Source organism: Cicer arietinum, chromosome 3 (assembly GCF_000331145.2).
Source record: "Cicer arietinum cultivar CDC Frontier isolate Library 1 chromosome 3, Cicar.CDCFrontier_v2.0, whole genome shotgun sequence".
Taxonomy (NCBI): Eukaryota; Viridiplantae; Streptophyta; class Magnoliopsida; order Fabales; family Fabaceae; genus Cicer; species Cicer arietinum.
This window is the reverse complement of record NC_021162.2, coordinates 12,231,258-12,241,018: the sequence shown is the minus strand read 5'-3', so window position 1 is coordinate 12,241,018 and position 9,761 is coordinate 12,231,258.

The following is a 9,761-nucleotide window of genomic DNA, read 5'->3' as shown; positions in this document are numbered from 1 at the left end:
GGTGTTTTTCTGAATATATATAAGCTGATTCAATCACTTTTGAAAATAACTTTTGTATAACTTTTAGAAAACGTTTTGACAACATTTTGAATAACTTTGATAAACACTCTAAGAGAAAAGTTTTTACAACACACAAAATATTCACTGGCTAAGTACTTTTTGTGTGAGATACTATTGTGATTGAGTCAAAGTCTTGATATTCTTTAATTCTTTGAGAAAGACAATTTTCTGTAATTGAAGGTTTAGAAATCCAGTAAGGAAACTGGTAGCTATCTTTGTTGTTGTGAGATCATCTAGAAGAAGTTTCACATTGATCTTGTGTGAGTTTGGCGATTAACTCCAAGGATCAAGTGGTATAGAAATAGAAGTGAGTGAGTTAGATAGATAGGCTTTGTGGGAGCTGGACAATCTGTAAAACGTTATCAAATTATTCTATTGGAAAAGGCTGAAATCTTGTTGGATTTCAGGACTGGATGTAGACTATCAAACTGATAGTTGAACCAGTATAAATCTTGGTGCACTTGTTTCTTATCCCTACTCTTTATTTTGATATTACATAAATGCGTATTCTTGAATGTTTGAATTAATGAATTTCTGTATTGATTAACATTCTGAATTAAACATTGTTTCGGTTTTCATATATTGATAATATTTGCAACTGTGTTAATCTTTGCTCCTGAATATATTCCGCTACCGATCTTTGATAATTTGTTTAATAACTCTCATATCTTTAACTAATAGAGGCCATTATTCCTAACATTATTTTCGTAACTTTGTAATTGTGTTTCAGGTTCTGCGTCGGATTTCAAACACTAGCCATTTTCTGGTTGGAAAATACTGATTATGGTCCATTTTTTTCGGTTGCTAAGAAAATCTCCCGAAAAGTCCAGATGAAACTGAGGACCGAGAAACCCTTATATCTATCTTCTCCTAAATTTATAACTGTGTTTCTGGTTCTACACCAGATTTCAAACACTAGCCATCATATGTTCCAGAAATACGGATTTCGGTCCTTTTTTGTTTGGTAGTATGAAAATCGCCAGAAAAATCCAGATAAAATCGAGGACCATGAGACCCTTATAGCATTATTCTGCTAAATTTATAACTACGTTTGGATTTTCGCTTCAGATTTCAATCACTAGCCATTGTATGGTTCCAAAATATGGATTTCGGTCCATTTTTGTTGGGTGGTACAGAAATCGCCTGTAAAGTCTAGATGAAATCGAGGACCGAGAGACCCTTATAGCATTCTTCTCCTAAATTTGTAATTTTGATTTGGGTTTCGCATCAGATTTCAAGCACTAGGTATCGTCTAGTCAGAAAATGGGAATTTCAGTACTTTATTGTCTAGTGGTACGAAAATCTCCCGAAACGTCCAGATGAAATTGAGCATTCGGAGACCTTTGGAGCATTCTTCCCCTAACTTTATAATTGTATTTCAGATTCCACGTCATTTTTGTCGGGTGGTACAAAAATCGCCCGAAAACTCTAGATGAAACAGAGGACCGGGAGACCATTATAGCATACTTCTCCAACATTTATAATTGTGTTTAGGGTTCGATGTCAAATTTCAATCACTAGCCATCGTCTGTTACATAAATACGAATTTCAGCCTCTTTTTGTTTGGTGGTACGAAAATCGCCCGAAAAGTCTAGAAGAAACCGAGGACCGGGAGACCCTTATAGAATTCTTCTCTTAAATTTAGGATTGAGTTTTGGGTTTCCCGTCAGATTTAAAACACTAGCCATCAATTAAACTCAAAATCCTAAACCAGATTTTTTAAACCCTAACAACTAATCCCTAATAAAATATAGTTGTCAAATAAATATGTAATTATTACTTTATTTGACAACTCTGTTTTATTATATGTTATTATTATCTTCGTTATGAATTAAAACTATAAAACGAAGATAGTAATAACATATAATAAAATAGAGTTGTCATATAAAGTAATAATTACATATTTATTAGACAATTCTATTTTATTATCTTCGTTTTGTAGTTATATTTAATAACGAAGATAATAATAACATATAATAAAATAAATTTGCCAGATAAAGTTTTCATTACTTTATTTGACAAATTTATTTTATTATATATTATTATTATCTTCGTTATGTAGTTGTATGTAACGCTCCAAATTTTAGAAACAACTATACATTTTTTTTTCTTCTTATAAGTAGTTCATCATGTAATAATTTGAAGATGCGTCAGAAAATGACTTGATATATTTCTTTTTGTAAAATAATGTAATGCAATTTACTAAAATATTATTTATTTATTTATTTGCAAAATTAATATTCTAGTTGTTAGATCAATATTCATTTATACTCCAAAATAAAATGAATTCTCTTTAAGTGAAATTCAAAAGGAGCAAGGTTGACTGAAATTAAAGACATTCAATTATTTACTAGCAAAATAAAATCTCACTTCCACATTTCTATTAAAAGTTAATGATGAAAAGTAAATAACTTTACAATGTACTACAAAAAATTTAGTAATTCAAAACATTATTTTTTAAGTAAAAGTCTTATTTTCCCACGCGCGTGCACCATTCAAACATCATTCATGCAACTTTTGAGATCATTAGTACCTAAATGTTGGTGTAAGGGGTCAGTTCATCCCACAACAAAAATTAAACCAAATAATAAACTAACAACTATAAAATATGAATATAAAATATTTTCGTCATAAAATATTTAAAGAAATTGATTCTTTAATAGTTCTCAAAGATGTATTAAAAGTCATAAAATGTATCTAAATAAATCAAGTAGCAACTGTAAAGCAAATAATTAGATCCAAATAAAAATAACAATAGAATGTATGCAAGTTATGCATGCTCCTAAATATATATGATCCGAATATAACCAGCCACATAGACGTCCACACAGAAGTCACTCATACCAATGGGGAAAATTAAACCAACCACACAAGCGTCCACAAAGATGCATATGATATATCATAAAATGATAATGATGTTCAAAAGATACATATCAGCACCCACTTAGATAATCACACAAATCACCAACCACTTAGGCAACCACAAAGATAACAATATTTAAAATCCAAATCACTAGCCACTTACGCAACAATAAAGATAACAATATTTAAAACACAAATCACTAGCCACTTAGGCAACCACAAAGATAATAATATTTAGAACACAAATCACCAGCCACTTAGGCAACTAAAAAGATAACAATATTTGAAACACGAATCACCAACCACTTAGACAACCACAAAGATAATATTTAAAACACAAATCACCAACCAAACCACTCACATATATAAAATATTCAAAGCACAAATCACCAGCCACTTTGGCAACCACAAAGATAATACTATTTAAAACACAAATCATCTGTCACTTAGGCAACCACAAAGATAAAATATTCAAGATTAAATTTTAATCACATATGGCATCAAAGTTTTATTCCCATAGACGCTTACAATCAAGAGTCGGTAATTTTGTTATCCTAAATATATAACACAAAAACACGTGAATGAATGTCTTAGAATCATAACATTCATTTTATAAAGAAGAACACATACAAATATAAACTTTATATCTTCTACTGTAAATTTTCTCCCATTATTAGTCATTTAGGCATAAAAATCAAGGTTTACCATTAAACACATCACAAAAATCAACTTAATCATGTTATCATATTTAAAAATTAAAATTTTTCACCAATTCCCCCAAGACTCATATAGATTTCTTAAAAATCAAAACCTTGAAATGAAATAGCACAAAAATCGAAACTTTAAATTAAAAAAATATCATAACAAACATATTACTCATGAGATCATAATAAAAATCACAACTTTAAAATTAAGTACACATAAACAACACAAAAATAACAACTTTACATCAAATATATTACTCATGTTATAATAATAAAAATTAAAATTTTATAGTTAAGTTTATCAAAGCAAACATATTACTCATAAAACAAAATATTATAGTTAAATTATTTAAGGCAAATAAAAATCAACATTTTTCTTTTAAGACATCTAAACATATATCAATATCTTTCAAACTATTAATTTAATATCTAGCCTAACCTTCCATGGGGAAAAGCCCTTACCTTAGGCGCTTTCTTTCTCAACACCTCTAAATTCGCACGAGAAATAGCTCATGAGGAAATGATGAATTCAACACCGATAGATATTAGAATTTAGGACTTAGAAAATTATTTTGGAGTGTACGAATGACAAATAGGTTTGACAAATGTGTGAACATATAAGCTATTTACGTTGCACTATTACCATTGATTTCTTGTCTAAAATTGAAGTGTACTTAATTTCAACATTATGCTACTAATAATTACCATTTCTTTATTTTTATTAGGTTGTTGCAAAGCCAATTGAAATCATGTGTATTTACGTGTATGAGTTAATTAGGATTAACTAATACGATAGATATTGGAATTTACGACTCAGAAAATTATTTTGAGAGTGTACGAATGACAAATAGGTGTGACAACAAGATGCCTAATGGAAACGTATGAACATATAAGCTATTTACGTTGCACTATTACCATTGATTTCTTGTCTAAAATTGAAGTGCACTTAATTCCAACATTATACTACCAATAATTACTATTTCTTTAATTTTATTAGGTTGTTACAAAGCCAATTGAAATTTATGTGTATGAGTTAATTTGAATTAACTAATAGAGTTCACCATATATTGAAGGGTGTCACACACTAATTTTAATTAAATAAATAAATTAGAGATTGTCAGATCACCCTTTTAATTTTTTTATCTAATAGTTACTAAACCAAAAATTTCATAGAATTATTTTTGTAGACATTTAAAATAAAATTATAATTTTAGTTTAAAAGAGATGAATGCATGAGACACAAGGACAATAGTCTTTTTGTGTCCTCTCTTAATTGCACAAAATAAACTTATAATTAAATTTATAATTTTCCTTTAAAAAATAAATTAAAGGTGTTTAAAATGAGTTAGTGCACATTATGCCAAGAAAACACCATGAATTTTCATAAAATCTTGCCATAAAGGAGAGTAAAAGAATGAGTCAAGTCACTAATTTTTTTTATAGGATGGACCAAAAATATTTTCAAAACACTTATACATAAAGGTTGGGTTTCACTAACTCTATAATATCTCCTAACATGAATACTTATTTGGTCATAAATAAAACTAACAAATAGTATAACATTTATAAGTTCTAATTTAATTAAATAATTCAACTAATATTTTATCAACTAAAATAAATCAAGCAAGACAAGACTACCACTCACACATAACAAAATAAAACAAACATATCTAACACATCAATTTAATGAAACTAAGCAAATAAAAAAAATACACAATAGTTCATTTAGGAAATAATGACATCATAAATCATCCCGATGTAATTGTCATGCCGAAACAATTAAATAAAAATAAAGGTTATAATTATTCAAGTAGAATAGAGTGTGATAAAATTTAGTTTAATTTATTTATACATTGAATAATTATTAATAAATCGTAACAATTACTAAAAAGACACATATATAATATATATGAAAATTTTGGGGTGTTACATTGTACTTCAGAACGAAGATAATAACAAAATTTAATAAAATAGAGTTGTCTAATAAATATGTAATTATTACTTTTTTTGACAACACTATTTTATTCTTTGTTATTATTATTTTTGTTTTTTTTTAGTTCATAACAAAGATAATAATAAAATATAACAAAATAGAGTTGTCAAATAAATATGTAATCATTACTTTATACGAAAAATCTATTTTATTATATGTTATTATTATCTTTGTTATGGAGTTGTACTTCAGAATCAAGATAATAATAACATTTAATAAAATAGAGTTTTCTAATAAATATGTAATTATTACTTTATTTAACAACACTATTTTATTCTTTGTTATTATTATCTTCATTTTATAGTTTTAGTTCATAACGAAGATAATAATAACATATATTGTTAAATAAATATGTAATCATTACTTTATGCGACAAATCTATTTTATTATATGTTATTATCATCTTCGTTATGTAGTTGTACCTCAAAAGGAAGATAATAATAACATATAATAATTTTACATATTTATTTCACAACTCTATTTTATTATATATTTTTATTATCTTTGTTATGAAGTAAAACTATAAAACAAATATAATAATAACATATAATAAAATAGTGTTGTTAAATAATGTAATAATTACATATTTATTAGACAACTCTATTTTATTAAATGTTGTTATTATCTTCGTTTTGTACTTGTATTTAATAACAAAAATAATAATAAGATATAAAAAATTGAGTTGTCAAATAAATATGTAATTATTACTTTATTTGACAAATCTATTTTATTATATCTTCGTTATGTAGTTGTACTTCATAACAAAGATAATAATAACATTATAATAAAATAGAGTTGTCAAATAACGTAATAACTAAATATTTATTTGACAACTCTATTTTATTATATGTAATTATTATACTCGTTTTGTATTTATTTACCATAATGAAGATACTAATAACTTATAATAAAATATTATTTTCAAATAAAGTAATAACTACATTTTTATTTGATAACTTTTTTTTTATTGTATGTTATTATTATCTTCGTTTTGTAGTTATACTTCGCAATGAAGATAACTCTACACACTAAACCCCGAACCCTAAAAAATAAATCCTAAACCCTAAACCATAAACTAGTAACCCTGAATCCAGAATCCAAAACCCAAAATCTTGAACCCTAAACTCTAAATCCTAATCCGTAAACGTGATTTTGGTCCATTTTGTTTGGTGGTACCAAAATAGCCCGAAAAGTCCTAATCAAATCGAGGACAGGGAGACCCTTGTAGCATTCTTCTCCAAAATTTATAACTGTGTTTCGGGTTCTGTGTCCGATTTCAAACACTAGCTATCGCCTAGTCTGAAAATACGGATTTCGGTCCATTTTTGTCGTGTGGTAAGAAAATCTCCCAAAAAATCCAGATGAAATCGACGACCGCAAGACCCTTATAGGATTCTTGTACTAAATTTATAATTGTGTTGCAGGTTTCACGTCAGATTTCAAACACTAGCCATCGTCTGGTCTGAAAATACGAATTTTAGTTAGTTTTTATCATGTGGTACGAAAACCGCCAGAAACGTTCAAATGAAATCGAGGACCCGGAGACCCTTGTAGCATTCTTCTCCTAAACTTATAACTGTGTTTCGGGTTCTGCATCAGATTTCAAACACTAGCGATCGTTTAATAAAAAAATACAGATTTCGGTCCATTTTATGCGGGTGGTACGAAAATCCCCCGAAAAGTCCAGAAGAAAATGAGGACCTGGTGACCTTTATAGAATTCTTCTCCTAAATTTATAACTGTGTTTAGGATTCCGCATCAGATTTCCATTTCTAATCATCGTCTGGTCCGAAAAATACGGATTTCGTTCCATTTTAGCCTGGTGGTACGAAAATCGCCCGAAAAGCCCTTATGAAATCGAGGACCGGGAGACCCTTGTAACTTTCTTCTCCTAAATTTATAACTGTGTTTCGGATTCCGCGTTAGATTTAAAACACTAGCCATCCTTTGGACTGAAAATACGGATTTCAGTTCATTTTTTTTGGTGGTACGAAAATCTCCCGAAATGTCTAGATGAAATCGAGGACCGGAAGACACTTATAGAATTCCTCTCCTGAATTTATAACTGTGTTTCAGGCTCCACGTCAAATTTCACAAACTAGCCATCGTCTAATCCAAAAATACTGATTTCGGTCCATTTTTTTCGAGTGGTACAAAAATTTGCCCAAAAAGTCCAAATGAAATCGAGGACCGAGAAACCCTTATAGCATTCTTCTCCTAACTTTATAATTGTGTTTCAGATTCCGCATCAGATTTCAAACACTAGCAGTAACACCCCAAATTTTATAATAAACTATTTTATTACTTAAATATGATTTTAAATAATTGATGTAATGTTAAAATTATTTTATAATATATGTTGATAAATTTTGGGATAATTTATAAATATTAAATTAAATGAGCGATATAAATAATAAATATTATATTTTGTTATTTGATATATTTGATATATTTTTTAAAAAATATATAGTATTTTAGTGTAATATTTTAATGAAATAGATTTTATATGATTTTACGTGTATATATGCGTATCAAATTAATGTAATATTTTTCTATGCTCTTGACTCATGTTAAGTATGCACGTAGTTAGATTTCAATTATTTATAACTATTTTCTATTTTTAGTTATTTTTTTTTAAATAATTATCTTGAGATAGAATTGATATTGTGTTTGATTTCGTTTATTTTTATATACTTGTTATGACATTGTGATTTTATATATATTTATTAAGATTTAGTAATAACATAAAGTGTTCATGTTATATTTATTTATTTTATAATTTCAAATATTTTCTAACGATGGTAGTAATCTAATGTAAGTATTTGGAAAAATAAGTATAATTATAGTGATTAATTTGAATGAGAGTTTTGGTTATTACTATATTTTAAAAGTTTAATTATTTTATTTTATAAAATATTAATTTTGAAATATTAATAATTTTTTATTAATGAAATTTTGTTTTAAAAAAAAAATAAAATAAAAATAGTAATAGTAAAATTTAAAAGATAACTAATGGGATTGACCCTAATTGTCTTAATAAATTAAAATAAAAGAAATAAGAGAGAGAGCTTCTGCCAACCGCCTAAGACCATTAGCAAACCAACAACAACCTATCGTTTGGCACCGGTGATCGATAACTGTCCCAAAAAACATTCTCCATTTTCTTCCAAATTCGAGTATGTTGTTTCTTATATTTAGTTAGTTAATGAAACACAATTTTCCAAATTTTTAACAATCCCAATTTCTCTCTGAAATACCCGACTTCTCTGTTTGTAGAATTCGTTATCTTGCACCATTCTTCTTCACCGTAAGTCCGATTTGAGTGAAACCAACGCCAAAACGACCGTGTGAAAAGTGGCTATATTATCCATTAATTGGTTTTCTGATTTAGGGTAATTTTCTTTGACCGATTTTCGAATTTAGTTTTTTTAAAATATCTCCTCATAATTTATTTTCGACGTTTAACCATAAACTGTGGAGTTAGATCGATTGAAGGATAAAGAGTCAAAGAACAAAGACTGTTTGGTTGTGGAATCGTATTCATAGGTGAAAGCGTCGAAATTAGGTAAGGAGTGAGAGGACGTTTGAATTCATGAGTATAATATATTGTGAGATGAATGTGCAAACCGTATTTCCCAATGATTCGTCCGGGGATCGCTACGTACAACAGTAGCCCTTTGAGTAATAAGTTAATTAATGTGCAAAAATGGAAATTGTTAGATTAAAATTTGGAATAGAAACACTTATAAGATGTTGATTGATTCGTTAAATGCGTGGTATTTAAATTTTATTGTGATATTTCACTACGCGAAAAAACGGATTTTACAGCGCTTTTTTTAAGCCATTTACAGCGCTTTTTCAAAAAAATAAGCGTTGTGGAAACGAGCGCTGTAAATGATACAACAGCGCTTTTAAAAAAGCGCTATAAAACATGTAAATACAACGCGCGCTTGTTATGCACATTTTACAGCGCTTCTTAACAAAAACCGATGTATTATGCACTCCATTATATGAGTTATGGGTGTGCATTTTACAACGCTTTCTCAAAAATGCGCTCTAAAATGCACACCCATAACTCATATATGGGTGGGCATATTACAGCGCTTTCTCACAAAAGCGCTGTAATATGCCCACCCATAACT